Source organism: Fulmarus glacialis, unplaced genomic scaffold, assembly GCF_000690835.1.
Source record: "Fulmarus glacialis isolate BGI_N327 unplaced genomic scaffold, ASM69083v1 scaffold22388, whole genome shotgun sequence".
NCBI classification, from domain to species: Eukaryota; Metazoa; Chordata; class Aves; order Procellariiformes; family Procellariidae; genus Fulmarus; species Fulmarus glacialis.
The window spans coordinates 5519-5969 of NW_009230421.1; positions in this window are offsets into that span (position 1 = coordinate 5519).

Here is a 451-nt window from a genome sequence, read left to right on the forward strand (position 1 = left end):
TCTGGCTCTAAAAACACCTGTAAGGCATTTATTATTTTTAAAGCCATCTGAAATTCTTGGATGAAGATGTTTGAACTGCTTAGAAGGAAAACAACCCCACACACTTAGTGTAGTTGATGTAGTTGCTAAAGGTAGAAGCTTGTTTTCTGGACTTGTAGTCTGCCACCATCCCTGGTTACAGAAGCCCTTAAACCAGAAACCCCAAACTGTTTCCACAGGGTTTTATAATAATCCAAATGAGTAAATCCAGTGTTTACAGCACTTAATGGAAATTGCCATTTTGAAACTCTCCCCTCTTTGATCTATTCACATACTTTGTCTTATCTGACTTTAGCTGATTGGCAAGGATTATAAATCCCTTAAACAGGGACTGTCCTTTGTTTTGCAGCCTGGACAGTGTCTGGGCTTTCCTGGGTAGCTACATGTATAGCTTGAATTTTATTTGTCCTGC